This window comes from Eucalyptus grandis, chromosome 10, assembly GCF_016545825.1.
Source record: "Eucalyptus grandis isolate ANBG69807.140 chromosome 10, ASM1654582v1, whole genome shotgun sequence".
Lineage (NCBI taxonomy): Eukaryota > Viridiplantae > Streptophyta > Magnoliopsida > Myrtales > Myrtaceae > Eucalyptus > Eucalyptus grandis.
This window is the reverse complement of record NC_052621.1, coordinates 9,632,882-9,649,175: the sequence shown is the minus strand read 5'-3', so window position 1 is coordinate 9,649,175 and position 16,294 is coordinate 9,632,882. Positions and strand designations below refer to the sequence as shown.

Sequence of the window (16,294 nt, the reverse complement as noted above, 5' to 3'; positions counted from 1 at the left end):
GAGAGGGCCAGGTCCCTGACCCTGAACACGTGCCAGGCGTCGTGGGACGAGTCGTTCCCTCTCATGTGCTTCTCCATCAGCTTCGTATTCAAAAAATCCCACCTGCTGGGATTTGTTCGTGCTTCTCGGGCATGCTAAATCTTCTAATCTAATCCTAAATTAAGCCAAGAAAAATAGGAAGTCATGAAAAATAAAATAAAATAATTGGAACAGGTGGAACCAATATCCCAATTGTTTATTATAATACATGCAAATGTACGTAACTTGTGAATTGACCCATCAAACGGGTGAGTTCGGTTGGTTCGAAAATGATCCAACCCAATCCGAGTTTTAAGATTTCTCTTTACATCGTTACCTCTAAAAAACGGGTGACTTCTTGGACTAGCTTGCCCAATTAATGAGAGAGCTTGAGTTAGCGTGAACCAGGATTTTGTGAGGTAGATGAGCAAAGTAGAGACATGGGTGAGTGTCATGTTGACGAACAAGACCACCTATGTGGATTGATCAGGGGATTGGATTATGAATGTGGTTGGGTTATGATGACAAGTTTTATAATAGGGCACTTACGGACAAAATTATGCTTGGAAAGAAAAGTAAGCAACGAAGATTTTAGAATACTCAAAAATTTAAAATTATTCAGACTCCTCAAAATTTGTAACATTGAGAAAGAAAATACGAAAATGGACCAAATACCATAAAAAAAAAAAAAAAGGCCCAAAACCAATTTAAAAATGAAATCTGAAAAAATTGGCAAATTAAAACAAAACAAAAAAGATTGGATTAAAATTTCATTGCTGTAAGTTGGTTTGATTTTACAAAGTATACGCAACTTAAAACATACAACTAATTTTTCTTCTGTCCAATTGAAATGATTTGCTAAAAACTTATTTAGATATTTCAACTGGATCAAAACGGATCAAGAAAAGGACCTCACCTTAGGCCAGTTACAGCGAGCACGCCAGCAACTCTACCCCATGCGCCCAAAATGGCCTGTTCGCCTTCCCGCTTAGCCACCTCCTCTTCATCCCCATTTTGTCCCTCTGCCCCTCGCTCCGTCGCTGCCACCGGCAGTGGCTAGTCGCACACTGCCGTGTGGAGCCTGAGCGCCAGCACCTACTCGATTGGCCACATAAAGCAAATACTCAATTGCAGAATTCAACTTTAAGTTCATGAAAGACCAGCTACACAAGACGGGACTAGCGAGCAACTACTCATGCTCTACTTTAAATACTCCAAAGAAACATACTAAGCTAATACTGCAATCAATACTGCTACTTCACGCTAACCCGCATCGTCCCATTCACCCTTTTTTTCTTTCCCCACTCTATCCAATTTGCCATTCACTATGAACTATATGAACTCAGTACCAAAGCTCCAAACCAAATTAAGAGTGACATCCCCGCAATTTCGCGTCTTTTCTCGGTCAATCTACAATATAGTGTTCTCAAAATCACGAGTTCCAAACAGCAGAAGCCGAAAAGAAATGCCCGCTCTCGATCTGCAGCTACTTCACAGGACGCGACCAAAAATCAACAGAACGAAAGCTACAGATCTATGAATACGAGGAAAACGGGGATCAAAAACAGTAACTGCAGCGCGAAACGGAAAGAGATAGAGATGAACGTCAGAGCGAGCGAGCGTACGGACAATTTCCACGGAATCCGGGGCCCGAAGCGAGGCTCTTCCGTCGTGGGCGAGCCGAAGAAGTCAAGCCTCTCCGACCTTGACGCGGGGCGAGCGGTCGCCATGCGAACGGCCGCCTCTCGTGGCTTCACCCTCCGCCGCCTCCGTCACCGTCTCCGATCACTTCTCTCTCTCTCTCTCTCGACACGCCTGCGTATAATTAGAAAGGAGCGGTAATTCTGTGCGAAAACTATATGTGATTTATGAGGATATTAGAATTTAAACTTATATTCACGTGATGACCTCAAGAGGAAATCATAAAAACAAAATCATTGGTATCATTTGAAATAATCAAATTATTAAAAATGTTCTCATTATCAATAATAATTTATATCTACCTATCTTTATAAACAAATTTTCGTTGTTTATAATAATTTATGTAAATATTTTTCATAAACAAATCTTGTTAATGACGATCATTTATATTTGAATATTTTCGTGACTAGTAATAGTTCATTCATTTTTTTTAGCAATGCAAGCGATTGTATTTTGAAAATAAAATTTTAAATTATTTATTTTTGTAAAATAAGTTCATTCAATGAATAAATTGTCTAGATATTTCCAATTAAAAAATTAAATTATGCAAGAGTAATATTTAAATCAAGAAAAATATTAAAATAAAAATCAATTCAAATATATTGCTCGGACACCAATTAAGGGGATCTTCATACAAGTCTCCTGTTGAAAATAACTTATTTCATTTGGATTTTTCAAAAAAAGATGGTAATGTTATTTTCTTATGTTGGTGTAAAAGAGTGAAGTCTTTGTGAGAAGTTGAAAGAGTCAGAATTAGAATTTATTTGGTGCATTTTTTTAACCGTTTTGCCCAATTTATTTTACTGCCTTATTTGAGTGATTCAATATATTATGTAATGGATTAATACATTCATTTAGCAATAAGTATATATTCTTAGATATCTATTTTCCACAAAATCCTAAAATATCCCATCAAGTTAGGAAAGTTTCCTAACTTAACAACATAGGACAGTCATCCTATTTCCAATCACGAGATAGATATTCAGGAACGGAAAATCTTTTATCTTATTGATTACAATTTGGATACAATCACTGATTTATCCGTTTCCAAATTTGAATGGATAATCTTCCATTAATATCCTTAATGGTTATTTTGCATCCTTATTGAGATAGATTGCACAAGATTGTGGACAACATTATCTAATTAAATATCTATCCATTATTTGATTTTTTTTTAAACCCACAAAATTATCTTAGAATTAGATTTGGTGCTCGGTAGAATATTGCTAGTTTTAGGCTAGATTGCATGATTAGATTAGGTAATTTAATCATTCCAAAATTTTAAATTAAAAAATACCAAAAACATGCTTTAGGATGTTAGATTTCATTTTCCTTAATTAAAATTGCTTGTTTAATCATTGGGCCATTTTAATTTTGAATTGTAATTGAAAAAGAAAAGAAAACATAAAAAATTGCCGTGGGTGTGTTATCTAGAATTATGTCATTTGTCATTTAGTCATTGCATGTTTAGGATCATTTAAATATGTGACATATTAAGATAGTTTCATTTAATATTTGTCCATCACTAGATCAGGTCATTTAACTAATGTTGCATGCCATAGTTTGCATGTAGTGTATTTAATTGTATGTCGCATGTCATGTTAGTATAGACACATTCTTGTATGTCTTTAAAAAAATTGAGTAATTGCATGTTAATAAGAAATCATATCCAGGGTTATTGATGTGAATTTTGAACTAATATTGTAGATGATTTCGTTTTTACAAGTTAAGTTCTACAATTTATTTATTACTTTATTAGGTGTTAGATTGATAGTTTGCGCACCGACATATTCACCTCACATGTTAGGGACATGTGAGTAATAAAATAAATCCAAGCCAACTGCCAAACATGTATGAAAATCATACAAAGAACGATATCAAAAGGGTATTAGAGAAATCTAATATAATTAAGTCTTCGTAGCCATAATCTCTGGTTCATAGGAATAAAATATTTCTCCCGATACTGGGTTTCTAATTGGCCCACCATAAACTAATTGATGAGGACTCCTAAATGAAAATGGTTTGCATATTAAGAATTTGAACCTAATTGGTATGGGGTTTGGATAGTTCGAACCAAGTTTTGGTTTAGTAATCCATTACTCAAACCCTAGTTAGTCTAACCCACTTCAAGGAAGTCATGACAAATCTCAATTTCTTTTTCAAGACATAGATTTTTGCTGAAAATGTCGCACGTGCGGTTGCACCTATTCATGAATGGAAAGGAATAAGATAAGATGACAACGCACATGTAGGCCATCCTTAAACAAGCATAAATTATGTTATAGCAACAATATGAATTCGATGCGTACGTACCAAAGTCTGCTCAACAAGAGTTCGATCATAAACCATTGACTCCACCCAAGGATCTTTTTTACATTTTCCGAACTACATCGATGGAGAGGATGTTTCTTGGATTCCCTCGAAGAAGAAAAGAGCCCAACCCCCAATTTCTTTTGCCTTGAATTTCACAAGAAAGCAGCGAACTTTCAATTTCAACAATAGAAAAGACCTCTAATTCCGTTCATCATGTCCGCATCCGTGATTGAAATCACAATAATTTTCGAACAAGTCAATTCCATCCGTACATACGCTCGATTGACTCACGAGGTGATGAACAACTTGAAGCCTTCATATTCGAGTATAAACAGAATGTGATGAGAACCACGTTGTATGCATGTCATTAAAAAAAAAAAACACTTTAGAAAATGGGCCTTAGCTTTGTGCCTCTGTCTCTCGGCGTTTGCCTCCTCTCCCTCATGAGAATGACTGGAGCCCACAACCGAGGTGCTACAAGAGGCCAACCGCATCGCTACCTGCCCTAGCCAGCCTCTAGCGAGCTTCCGCCACTACTCTGGCTATGTCTCAGTGGACGACGGTCTTAGGAAGACTCTTCTATTGGTTCTTTGAGGCGACAAGCCGACCGGCCGCAAAACCTCTCCTCCTGTGACTCAATAAGGGCTTGTTTGGCAACGTGCCAAACAAATCTTCCGATTTTTTGTTCTTAGAATCGTTTTGGACAAGAATCGTGTTTGATAAAATTTTTGTTCCTGGAATAATTTTGGACAAGATTTGAGAATAAAAAAAAATTTGATTCTCTCTCCGAGAATCGAAAAATAATCAAAACAGTGAAACCCTCGCTCTTCCCTTTCGTCATCTCGGTTGCCGTCCGCCACTGCCCGCCGCCGTCCGCCGCCGCCCGCCACCGCCGGTCGCCGGAGGCTCGCCAGGCCAAGGCGAGGTCCAGCGATCTCGCCGGAGGCAAGCCCAGCCACCGGCGAGGCCGGCCGGCCAGCCACGGGGCGGGCGAGGCTCGAGCTCGCCGGCGAGGCTCGGCGACGAAGGCCGCCCGCCTGGCCTGGTCGCCGGTCCCGGGACCGGCCAAATGAAGAAGAAGAAGAAGAATAGAAAAAAGGGGAAAAAAAGGAAAAAAAAAAAGAAAAAAAGTAAAAAGTGAAAGCCTAATGCTAATAGGAATTAGATTTGAGTTTTCGGTATCTAATCAAATGCTAAAACTTATTTTTTTTTTCCAAAACTATCCGACTCATTCTTCAAATTTCTGATTTTGCCCTCGTTATTATTATTCTAATTTAAAAAAATAATATATATAAATGCTAAAAAAATTAAATATATTTTGGTATTTAAAATATATATTTATATATTTGATTTTTTTAACATTATTGTCAAAATTTATATTTAAAAAGTTACATACATTATTTTTTTTCAATTTTAAACAAATAAAATTTAAAAAATTTCGACGAAGGGTTTGGTCTTTTTTAAAAACAAATTATATAAATATTTAATTTATTAGCATTATTTTCAATTTTATATTTAAAAGTCGCATACATTATTTTTTCAAATTTAAAAAAATAAAATTAAAAATTTTGATGAAGGATTTGATCTTTTTTAAATATATATATATATATATATATATATATATATATATATTTGTGTGTATTGTGTGTCAAAATTTGTGTGTGTGTGTGTGTGTGTGTGTGTGTGTGTGTGTATTTGATTTTATTAGTATTATTGTCAAAATTTATATCTAAAGGTTACATACATTATTTTTTTTAATTTTAAACAATTAAAATTTAAAAATTCTAATGAAGGGTTTGATATTTAAAATATATATATGTATTTTATTTTTTAGCATTATTTTCAAATTTATATTTAAAAAGTTGCATACATTATTTTTTCAATTTAAAAAATAAAAATTTTAAAATTTCGTCGCAGGATTTGGTCTTTTTTTTTAAATATATAAGTATTTTATTTTTTTAACATTACTGTGAACATTTATATTTAAAAATTTGCATACATCATTTTTTTCAATCTTAAGCAAATTAAAAAATTAAAAAATTCCAATGAAGGGTTTGGCCTTTTTTAGAAAAAAATATATATGTATTCGAATTTTTTAGTATTATTGTTAATATTTATATTTAAAAATTTGCATACATTATTTTTTTTTTCAATTTTAAACAATTAAAAATTTAAAAATTCTGATGAAGTGTTTAGTCTTTTAAAAAAATTTATATATGTATGTATTTGAATTTTTAGCATTATTTTCAATTTTATATTTAGAAACTCCATACATTATTTTTTTCAATTTTAAACAAATAAAAATTAAAAAATTTCAAGGAATGATTTGGTCTTTTTTTTTTTTAAATTATATATATGATCAAAAGTTATATTTAAAAAGTTGCATGCATTATTTTTTCAATTTTAAATAAATAAAATTTTAATCACCCAAAGAGTTTTCAAATGTATTTTATCACCAAACGGCATTTTCAAAATTTCTTCGAAAGTATAGTTTACCAAAATGCAAAGTCCTAAACTCCTTACATTTTCCCAATGAGAACGCACCCATCAACAACGAGTGACGAGAGTGAGTCTCGCTGTCCTAGAAGGGTGAGCTAATCGAAAAGGGCGAGAGGAGGAGAGGGAGGGGCATCTTTTAAAAAAACCATATCACAGAGGAAAACTAGAGAGAGCAAGAGAGGCGATCTTGTTCTAGAGTGACTGAAAACCACATCGCCGATGCTCGCTCAACTGAGGTGTTCGGCCAAAAGGGACGTAAGGTCATTGTTGCAGAGAATGAACATCTTGCCGCTCAAAGGAGAAAAGCCCGTGATCTCCATTTATTGAAAAATACATCGATTAAAAGAGAGTTAATTATTAAAAAGTACACCGACTAAACTTTATTGATAGACCTAATGATTGAAAAATATATCGATTAAACTTTATTGATAGATCTAATGGTTGAAAAATACATCGATTAAAATTTATTGATAGATCTAATGGTTGAAAAATACATCGATTAAAATTTATTGATAGACCTAATGGTTGAAAAATACATCGATTAAAATTTATTGATAGACCTAATGGTTAAAAAATACATCAATTAAACTTTATTAATATACTTAATTAAAAGCTATTGCTTAAAATCTACTTTTTTATATATTAATATTATAATTAATTTTTTTAATTCTTTTTCTTTCTTCTCTTCTCCTTCTTCCCTGGTCTCTGCATGCCCGAAGACTCCTAGACTGAGCTCTCTTCCCAAACCACAACCGGATCAACCTCAACTTCGAGGGAACTCTCACAAACACTCACCACCGTTGGGCTACTAATCACCGCTATTCCTACGCCTTGATCGGCGTCAATTGCCATAAACCGCAAACTCTAGCGACTATTAACTCACTTACCGGAACCAAAAGATAAAAGACTCTCTCCAACTTAACGATACTCAGTTGTTTCATGAAAATCATACAAAAAGGGCAACATATGGTATTTTGTCGAACGTATGGTATGCACTAGCTAAAAGGGCAACCTAGGTTGGTTTCGAGGCTTGGTTTGACCTAGGGTCGACACACGATGTATAAGCAATATTGAAAAAATAACACAAAGACCAATTGCAAACACTTGTTAAAGAGACCTACCTAGTTTGACGGGAAGGGCTGAAGATGTAATACATCGATTAAACTTTATTGATAGACCTAATGATTGAAAAATACATCGATTAAACTTTATGGATAGAAATTGTTGAAAAATACATCGATTAAACTTTATTGATAGACATAATGGTTGAAAAATACATCGATTAAAATTTATTGATAGACTTAATGGTTAAAAAATACATCGATTAAACTTTATTGATAGACTTAATGGTTGAGAAATACATCGATTAAAATTTATTGATAGACGTAAGGGTTGAAAAATACATCAATTAAACTTTATTAATATACTTAATTAAAAGCTATTGCTTAAAATCTACTTTTTTATATATTAATATTATAATTAATTTTTTTAATTCCTTTTCTTTTCTTTTTCTTTTTCTTTCTTTTCTTCTCCTTCTTCCCTGGTCTCTGCATGCCCGAAGACTCCTAGACTGAGCTCTCTTCCCAAACCACAACCGGATCAACCTCAACTTCGAGCGAACTCTCACCAACACTCACCACCGCTGGGCTACTAATCGCCGCTGTTCCTATGCCTCGATCGGCGTCAATCGCCATCGACCGCAAACTCTAACGACTGTTAACTCACTTACCGGAACCAAAAGAAAAAAGACTCTCTCCAACTTGACGATACTCAGTTGTTTCATGAAAATCATACAAAAAGGGCAACATATGGTATTTTGTCGAAGATATGGTATGCACTAGCTAAAAGGGCAACCTAGGTTGGTTTCGAGGCTTGGGTTCGACCTAAGGTCGACGCACGATGTATAAGCAATACTGAAAAAATAACACAAAGACCGATTGCAAACAAAGACCTACCTGGTTCGACGGGAAGAGCTGAAGATGTAATACATCGATTAAACTTTATCGATAGCCCTAATGATTGAAAAATACATCGATTAAACTTTATTGATAGACCTAATGGTTAAAAAATACATCGATTAAAATTTATTGATAGACCTAATGGTTAAAAAATACATCGATTAAACTTTATTGATAGACTTAATGGTTGAGAAATACATCGATTAAAATTTATTGATAGACCTAATGGTTGAAAAATACATCAATTAAACTTTATTAATATACTTAATTAAAAGCTATTGCTTGAAATCTACTTTTTTTATATATTAATATTATAATTAATTTTTTTCATTCCTTTTCTTTTCTTTTTCTTTTTATTTCTTTTCTTCTCCTTCTTCCCGGTCTCTGCATGCCCGAAGACTCCTAGACTGAGCTCTCTTCCCAAACCACAACCGGATCAACCTCAACTTCGAGCGAACTCTCACCAACACTCACCACCGCTGGGCTACTAATCGCCGCTGTTCCTACGCCTCGATCGGCGTCAATCGCCATCGACCGCAAACTCTAGCGACTGTTAACTCACTTACCGGAACCAAAAGAAAAAAGACTCTCTCCAACTTGACGATACTCAGTTGTTTCATGAAAATCATACAAAAATGGCAACATATGGTATTTTGTTGAACGTATGGTATGCACTAGCTAAAAGGGAACCTAGGTTGGTTTCGAGGCTTGGGTTCGACCTAGGGTCGATGCACGATGTATAAGCAATGCTGAAAAATAACACAAAGACCGATTGCTAACAAAGACCTACCTGGTTCGACGGGAAGAGCTGAAGATGTAATACATCGATTAAACTTTATTCGATAGACCTAATGATTGAAAAATACATCGATTAAACTTTATGGATAGAAATTGTTGAAAAATACATCGATTAAACTTTATTGATAGACATATTGGTTGAAAAATACATCGATTAAAATTTATTGATAGACCTAATGGTTAAAAAATACATCGATTAAACTTTATTGATAGACTTAATGGTTGAGAAATACATCGATTAAAATTTATTGATAGACCTAATGGTTGAAAAATATATCAATTAAACTTTATTAATATACTTAATTAAAAGCTATTGCTTAAAATCTACTTTTTATATATTAATATTATAATTAATTTTTCTAATTCTTTTCTTTTCTTTTCTTTTTCTTTTTCTTTCTTCTTCTCCTTCTTCCTTGGTCTGCATGCCCGAAGACTCCTAGACCGAGCTCTCTTCCCAAACCACAACTGGATGAACCTCAACTTCAAGCGAACTCTCACCAACACTCACCACCGCTCGGGCTACTGATCGCCGTTGTTCCTACGCCTTGATCGGCGTCAATTGCCTTCGACCACAAACTCTAGCGACTGTTAACTCACTTACCGGAACCAAAAGAAAAAAGACTCTCCAACTTTACGATACTCAGTTGTTTCATGAAAATCATACAAAAATGGCAACATATGGTATTTTGTCGAACGTATGGTATGCACTAGCTAAAAGGGCAACCTAGGTTGGTTTCGAGGCTTGGGTTCGACCTAGGGTCGACGCACGATGTATAAGCAATACTGAAAAAATAACATAAAAACTGATTGCTAACACTTGTTAAAGAGACCTACCTGGTTCAACGTGAAAGGCTGAAGATGTACAGCAGTCACGAATGAATGATCGACGATGGCCAAAACACTCCTTTGACCTTACTCTCTCGGATATCTCTCTCTCGAATTTCTCCAAAAACCCTTTTTTGAGCCCTCCACAACAAAAAAACCAAAACCCCCTTGGAATGTTGCCTCCTCTACCTTTATCCTAGTCTCTGTTATTTTCCTATCTCCTCTAGTGCGACGCTAGCTTGCCTCGTACCGCATGACATTCCCTACGCTGGCATTGCGTACAACAATCATTGCTAACGTCCTTGCCATCCTCACTTCGTACAGTCATCCTTCGGCCAACGTCCTCCCAGCTTTTGTCACCCTTATGCCCGAATGAGAGAGAAGAGAAGAGAAGAGAAGGGGAAGAGATGGACGGGCTGGGCCGGAAAGAGGAAGAGATGGGCCAACGCATGTGGGAAAAGAAGAAAAGAAGAAAATGGGAAAAATGAAGAAGGAGGGCCAAGCCAGTTCGACCTTGGGCTAGCCCTATTCTTTCTTCTTTCAATTTTTTTTTCCTTTTTTTTTTCACTCTTTTTTAAGTAATTAATTTTTTTTAATAATTTTAAAAAAACTTAATAACTAACACTAATAATGCAAATTTCCCTAATATTTATATGTGATGCATTCTAATGAAAATATACACGATGCACTTTAGTGAAAATTATTTACTTCACTTACTTTATTTTTTTCTTTCTTTGCTTGGAGACTAATACATAATTTTTCAGAGCCATTTTCGCAACTCGTGGTTACTGTTCATCGATGTGGTGTGAAGCTATTTCCCGTGGCTGTAGCCATCGAAATGGGCTGATTTTCGGAGGGAAGTCTCATCTCAACCTCCTCTACATCTCCACCGAAGGATTTTGCTAAAGATGGTCTACATCCGAAGATATCTTCTGCCCTAGAGTGGGCTGCTCTCTAGTTTCGGATCTGGTGTTTTTCCTTCTGATTTTCTGCATGATTTGGGAGATTCTATGGGTTGAATGAGCTGATTTTTGGAATAGTTCCCCCTCACCTACATCTTCTTCCCCATCGAAGGATTTCCGCTGGGCTGGCTTAGTTTTCGAGATCCACTTCGCTCCCGGTGTGCGCGTAAGCTGTGCATCTAGTCTGGCCGTCGTGAGTTGGGGAGTTCTATCATGTGGTTCGGCTTCTCCTTTGGTGGCTAAGGTCATATAGGCTTTATACAACGCCCCTCCAATTGGTGATCTCCCAGATTAGCTGCTTCCCCAATTTTCGTTGGTTCGATTTTGTTGCTACGATTTTGCTTTGTGTTTTTTCTGGGCGCACTTGTTGTTGGAGTTCTGCTATGAGTTCAATGCTAGATTGGCCCCTGTAGTACCATGTAGTGTCGTTAAAGATAGGCATGTTCGATTCCCTATATTTGATGGTGTTTTTCTTAGCTGTGTTCAGGGTGCAGTGCAAGTGTTTGTGAATATGTCTTCAACCACTGTTGAGGCTGGAATCGTCTCAGCAGCTCGTCATTTGGCTTCTATCTCTAAGGCGCATCTAGACCCCTCTCGTGGTGCTGCCTCTCTTTCGAATCAACCTGGTATGGCTATGGCTTCCTCATCCGGTCCTACAGAATCGAAGAACAAGCTGAAAGCCCCCTGGAGCCTTCTGCTCGCCCCCACCGGTCCAGAGGCAGGAGCCAAAAGCGGTCTACTTCCAAGCGCCCTATGCATCCTCCAAGTGGTCACCCTAATGCCCCGGCACATTCTTGGGCAAATGTCGCCCGGCTTGCAGTGAAAGGGTCGGATTTATCCTACGTTCCTCCCACGTTTGTTGATGGCAAAGCTGTTGTGAATTTGGCGGATGAAGCTCTTGATACAGTGGACCCAAAGTGGCATCAATGTTTGGTGGGATACCTAGTTGGGAGGAGGAAACTCCCCTTCTCCCTCATGAAGCAATCTTTGAAGAATGCGTGGGATTCCAAACTTGTGGAAATCCTCGCCAATAACCAAGGATTCCTATTTCTCCACATTCCGGACCTAGTGTTTTGGAAAAAAATTCTAGAAGATGGTCCGATCACAGTGGCTAGAGTGCCTCTTATTCTTAGGCAATAGTAGCCGCTCATGGACCTCAAGAGGGAAAACCAATCCTCCATTCCGGTTTGGATTCGGTTGAGGAATTTACCGTTTGATTGTTGGACAATACCGGCGATGAGTGCCATCACGAGTGTGGTCGGTAAACCGCTATTTGTGGATCAACAAACGAACCAAATGAAAATGGTCTCGTTTGCTAGAATTTGTGTGGAGATCAAGACAAATCAGCCGAGATGCAAGACTACTGAAGTGGTCTTAAAAGGAGTTCTCGAATGGCTGCCGGCTGAATTCCCGGACTGTAATGCATTTGGGCACAACTGTCGACCTCCTCCCCGCGTGCACAACCCCGCCGAACAAACTAGAGCTCCAAAGTAGCATCCGGTCGAGCCTGTTTCGCTGGCTGTTGTGGTTTCAGTTCCGCAGAAGACTACTATCCCTGCTCCGGTTGCTGAAGTGACAATTCCTACACTGCAACAGGCCTTGATTGATCCTTCAGGTCTTGGGCGATTCAGCTCCCTTGACCCCTACAATGGCCCGCATTCCTGATTCGGTGATTGCAGAATCACGGACTTCTCCGGAGCAGCCTTGGAAGCAGGCGAAAGGTAAAAAGAAGAAGCAGTTGGCCTCCAGGATTAGAGAATCCTCCCGCTCGTCCAATGCTGGTGTTGAAGAACAGACCTGTTCGCTGAAGGTACCTGCTACTAATTCGTCCATCGCTAGGGTTGAAGATCAGACCCGTCCACTGAAGGCTCCTACTGTGGATTCGTTACCTCCCGGACTTGCTCGAAAAATTGCATAGAGGATCAAGTGCTCCCCCAAAGGTGGCCCTTTCCCTTGTAGCTGATTCCCAACGAGATCAAGGCACTTCTTCCCATGAGCTCGATGTGGAGTCGGAGGTTGCAACCACATTTGAATGCTCAGATGAGGACAACATTGTCTCCCTCGGCGTGTCAAACCCACCCCAGAGGATTCTCCCAACGAAGGTGGAGACCATTCAGGAGAGATTGCTTGTTTTAGCTCCCGACCCGGGAACTGAGGTGAAGACTGGAGAGCCGGCAAATCCTCGCCGAAAGCCTCCTAAGCAGAGGTAGTCTCCTTTGCCTTGCCTTTCCTTTCGTTAGCCTAGATCAGTAGTTGCCTATATTATATATATGTTGTTCGGATTTTGGAATATTAAAGGTCTCATGGACCCTTTGAGAAGAGCCGAGGTTAGGAAACTCGCTCTTTCTAACAGCCTTTGTATGATAGACTTATTGGAAACCAAAGTGCCAGAGCATCTCTTTCAATCCATGTCTGCTGGGCTTTTGGCTGGGTGGAAGTGGATGGCCAATTATGATTATTCTCCTAAGGCAGGATTTGGGTTGGTTGGGACCCTACTTTGGTTAATTTTGAATTAATCTCTTCCAACAAGCAAGCGATCCATGAGAGAGTGGAGCTTCTTATGTTTGGATTATGTTGCTGCACTTCGGTGATTTATGCTATGCACACGTTTATATCACGTAGGCCTTTGTGGGCGGACCTGCTCAGGATAAGTTCTTGCGTCCAGGATTTGGCCTGGATAGTTGCTGGAGATTTCAACGCCATCAAAGACCCGTATGATAGGATAGGGGGCTCTAACGCCTGGCCGCCTTGTTTTGACGATTTCAATCAGTGTTTGACTCAGGCAGAACTAGAAGATTTGAGGTATGTTGGACTTCGGTTTACTTGGTCCACGTCTTTTGGGGCTAATCGCAAGGCGAGGAAAATTGATCGGGTGTTAGTGAATACCAATTGGAGCTTTCAGTTTTCTTATTCGAAAGCAACGTTTCTGACTTCTAGAATTTTTTACCATTCTCCTATGGTGGTTAAAGTGACACAACCAGTTTTTCGGAAGAAGCCTTTCAAATTCTTTGATTTCTAGATGGAGCACCCATCCTTTTAGGACATTGTGGCACAAATGTGGGATGCCCCGACTGAAGGGGTCCCTATGTACAAGCTGGTTAGCAAATTGAAAGCCCTAAAAAGCCGGCTAAAGCAGCTAAATAGAGATTCTTTCTCCAACTTATCTGGGAAGGTTGTTGAGTCCAAGAATGCTTTTAGGTTAGCCCAGCTTGACCTACAGCAGGACGCAACTAATGATCTCTTAGCAGAGTTAGAAACAAATCATCGGAAGACCTTTGTGGAGCTGAGGAGTCAGGATGAGTCCTTTTTTAGACAAAAATCTATGATCAGATGGCTCGAGAATGGTGATAGGAATACTGAGTACTTTCACCACTTCGTCACTACAAGACAGCTGAGGAACATGATTCTTTCGGTTCTTGATAGGAATGGTAACTTGGTCACCGAACCAAGCCTAGTGCATAACACTTTCATCTCTCACTTTCAGGAGCTTTTCGTTGCGCGATCCCTTCCTTCTAGCCTTGCATTGCTAGACCTACAGCAAGTTATTCGATGCCCTCTCAATGAGGAGCATATTAATGTTCTTTCCTATCCTTTCTCAGATAGTAAAATTCATGATACCTTCTTCTCCCTTGCTTGTGGGAAGGCTCTTGGGCCAGATGTGTTTGGTGTGGAATTTTTCAAGAGCAATTAGGAGCTAGTAGGACCTTTGGTTATTGAAGCAGTTAATGACTTCTTCGTCATGGGGAGACTTCTAAGGGAGATTAACAACACCATCATTGTGCCGATCCCTAAAGTGCCTAATGCGACATCAGTCAATGATTATAGACATATTGCCTACCGCAATAAAATTTATAAATGTATCACCAAGGTCTTAGCTAATTGCGTTGCCGCAGTTCTTCATGACACTATCAGCCCTTCTCAAAATGCATTCGTTAAGGGTCGTCGCATCCAGGATAATATTCTTCTTGCACATGAATTATTTGCTAGTTTCCATCTTCAGTCGTATTCCCTTAAATGTGCTGTTAAGGTTGATTTTCAGAAGGCCTATGACACGGTCGACTAAGACTTTCTTGAAATGGTCATGCGTGCGTTTTGATTCCCAAACCATATTATTAGGCTCATTATGGTATGTGTACGCACTCCAAGTTTTCGATTTCCTTGAATGGAGAACTCCATGGCTTCTTCCCTAGTGGACGTGGCCTTCGCTAAGGGGATCCCATGTCCCCTTACCTCTTTACTTTGGTTATGGAAGTCTTCTTAGGCATCCTTAGTGCATGTGTGGCGCAACTTGGGTTCAAATTCTTCTGGAGATGCAAGGCTACAAGATTATCTCATCTTTTCTTCGTGGATGATATCTTTCTCTTTTGTCGAACGGATATGGGTTCCATCTCTCTTCTAAAAGATGGTCTACATACTTTCTCGACATGGAGCGAATTGAAGCCAAATAACAGCAAAAGTGAGATATTTATTGCAGGTGGCTCGAAGGAGTTACGGAATGAGATCAATGATGCCCTTGGTTTCGTTGAAGGAAAGTTGCCGGTGCGTTATTTGGGAGTTTCTATTATATCCTTGAGGCTCGGCAAAGCGAACTGTGTGTCCTTAGTTGATCATATAATGGCCAGGGTCTAATCCTGGACTCAGCATTTTCTATCATTTGCTAGTAGGGTTCAGCTAATAAGGTCGGTCATTCATGTCATCCAAGCTTATTGGGCGAGTGTTTTCACCATCCCCGTTGCAATTCTGGATCGCATTAAGCTGATCCTTAGACAATTCCTTTTGGATCGCATTGAGCTGATCCTTAGACAATTCCTTTAGAAGGGCGCCGACCTTGGAAAATGGTGGCGCTAAAGTATCCTAGGAAGATGTGTGCCTTCCAAAGGAGGAAGGAGGACTTGGAATTCGCAGATTGCGAGAATTCAACAAGGCAACGATGCTCAAGCACATTTGGATCATGTTTATAGATAATGAGTCTTTATGGTGCAAGTGGATCCACTCAACCTTCCTCAAATGGAAGAGTTTCTAGATGGTTGGGACGCCGACCTATTATTCTTGGGCTTGGAAGAGAATCATTCACTTGATATCCGAGTTTCGACTCTTCTTCCAATGGAGAATTGGAGATGGCCAGTCAGTCTCCTTTTGGTTTGATCACTAGCACTAGAGAGATCCTTTACATCTTTTTTGCTCAAATCAAATGATATTAAATTCCGGTTTATCCAGATT

The 16,294-nt window shown here is 38.5% G+C and overlaps 1 protein-coding gene across 1 annotated transcript in view; it reads right to left on the bottom strand.

Moving 5' to 3' along the window:
* LOC104421604 (uncharacterized protein YpgQ) overlaps nucleotides 1-16,294 on the bottom strand; it is a 35,382-nt gene that overhangs the window by 3,169 nt on the left and 15,919 nt on the right. The window lies entirely within an intron of this gene.